Source organism: Gopherus evgoodei, chromosome 15 (genome assembly GCF_007399415.2).
Source record: "Gopherus evgoodei ecotype Sinaloan lineage chromosome 15, rGopEvg1_v1.p, whole genome shotgun sequence".
Lineage (NCBI taxonomy): Eukaryota > Metazoa > Chordata > Testudines > Testudinidae > Gopherus > Gopherus evgoodei.
The window spans coordinates 11,122,869-11,125,628 of NC_044336.1; positions in this window are offsets into that span (position 1 = coordinate 11,122,869).

Sequence of the window (2,760 nt, forward strand, 5' to 3'; positions counted from 1 at the left end):
ATTTATTTGAGCATAAGCTTTCGTGGGCTACAGCCCACTTCATCGGATGCATGCAGTGGAAAATACAGTAAGAAGATATATATATATATATATATATATATATATATATATATATATATATATATATATATATATATATATATATATATATATATATATATATATATATACACACACAGACAACATGAAACATAGTTATAACTGTTTCCCCATGTTTATTCCCACCCCCACCCCCACCCCCACAGTTCCTTACATCTCCTTGTCAATTGCTGGAAATGGGCCATTTTCATTACCACTACAAACAGTTCTTTTTGTCTCCTGCTGATAATAGCTCACCTTAACTGATCACTCTCCTTATAATGTGTATGGTAACACCCATTGTTTCATGTTCTCTGTGTATATATATATATATATATCTTCCTACTGTATTTTCCATTCTATGCATCCGATGAAGTGGGCTGTAGCCCACGAAAGCTTATGCTCAAATAAATTTGTTAGTCTCTAAGGTGCCACAAGTACTCCTCTTCTTTTTGTGGTAAAGACAGAAATCTGACATCTATATACTGCTGTTCATCCTGAAAGGATGAAGGATCCCACTGTATGTTTGTACGTAACCAAGCATGCTGCGGCCCTGATCCTGACTGGGTGTTATTGTGATACAAGCAGTAACAGCAATCCTGGGCCTTTATACAGCATGCGGCCTGCTCAGAGCACTTCATAATCCATTCTCACAACACACCTGGGAGGCAGGTAGTATCTTTATCCCCATTTCACAGAGGCCCAGGTTGGGGAAGTGACAGCAAGTCAGGGGTAGGGCCAGGATTAGCACTCACGCTCTTTGAGCCTCAGCTTTGTTTTCATTGCTCCAGGCATTGCTGCCTCACCACTGGCAAAAATGAATGTTTACTGGTCCTGTTGTGGTGCTGTCACTAAGTACAGGGAAGTGGGATGTAGAAAAGGGATGGGAGGAGAGCTGACCTCTTTGAGCTTGAGAGGACTGCAGCTTAATGGCTTCTGCTCATTTAGTGGTATTTTTGCCAGTGCTGTACAGAAAGGATACTCCAGAAGTTAGGAAGCTGACTTGGGAGCCCTGGGTTCAATTCCCTGCTCGGTCACAGACTTTCTGGGTGACCTTGGGCATGTCACTTGACTCCACTGCACCTCAGTTCCCATCCGTAAAATGGGGCCAATAGCAGTGTCCTACCTGGCAGGGGGAAGAAATACCTTAAAAGAGTATGAAGTGTTTTGAGATCTACTTACATAAAGTGCTGTCTAAGAGAGAGGTATTATTATAAGTCCTAAGCAAACCTACAACAGACATCAGGATGAACAGCAAAGCACCCCACCGCCATACTCCACACACAAGTTGGGCGCTACTGTACTTTGCATACACATATTCTGCTATTGCCTCTCAGGCTGATGAGCTCTGTGCAGAGGGTACCATATTAAACAAGTGTCTGCTGAAACGGCACCTTTGAGTGCAGCACCTCTTTGTCGAGAAATGCTGACATCGATTGTTATTTTCTAAAGGTTGGACTTACCCTGCCAACTCATAACCATCCTGTGGAGTGTTGGTGTGAACTCCAACCAAGGCTTCAGAGACTTCTGATATTTACAGAAGAGCTTTGGTCTATGATGCTTTCACCAACTTCTACAAAGCGTGCTAGCATCAAGTTTCTTGCAGCTCAGACATGGTAGCTGTCTCATCGGGGCAGCGCTTGTAAGTCTTGTGCATGAAATCTTCAGCTCCTATCCCAACGCTGACAAGGCTGCAGAGAAGGAACCCCAGAGACTGTAATGTTAAAATGAAAGCTGCCAGCTAAATAGACTGGACACAAGGGGTTTTTGCATGAGGTACACTTGAGTGATCATGAAGGCGAGGGATGATAAAAATGGCCAGTTATTAGCATTCAGACAGTGAATATTTTGCTCCCTTATGACCTAAGGGCCCACAAACCTGTTATACAAAATCTTCATGTTTTTCTCTGATGTAAGAGGAGATCCCTGCCCCCAGGCAGTGACACTGACTATCTGATGGGAGCAGACACAGGAAGAACAGTTATGTGCAATATGGCACAATAGGTCTAAGTCTCTAGGAGCAACGCAGGAGAGTGGGCATGCCCATCAGGGACCCGTCACTTCTGGGTGAAGGCCCAGGGTGACATGGGCTGATGATATGGTCTGAGATGGCAATTGTTCCTGGGTACGTAGCACAGTCAGGAGCTGAACAAGTATTTTCTCCACGGCCCTGCCCTGCCACATCTGAGCTGGCTGTCTCCCACACCTGGACTTCTTTTGGCCAGTCCTACTGAATTGAGTGTCAATTCTCTGGTGGTATCAAATGCCTGTCAGTTCATTTGCGCTTATCAGACCTGCTTCATGTGCTGCACAGGCATGGTGTGACTGGTACCTGCGCCTCCGATTCCTCAGGCAGAGTGTCTTACAGAAAAGCCCTGAAAGGCTGGTCAGCCTGAACTAGATGTAGGTATGGACCAGACCCTGGATAACGGGGACCTCTAGGAGCTATAAATTATCAGCTTTGAAGGAGCCCTCGGGGGGTTCAAGTCAGCTCTTCTCTGTAAGTTACTTGTGTGCGCACACAGTACGAATCTCTCATGTACTATTACATTGTGTCCAGGTGCAGAGGCCCTGGCAGGCAAGGACTTAACTCCTTTGTTGCAGGTGTAAAGATCCAGGTAATGAAGTGCAGCTAAAGGCCTCATTAGGCGCTCAGAGGTAAATCAGGGAGCACAATAAAAC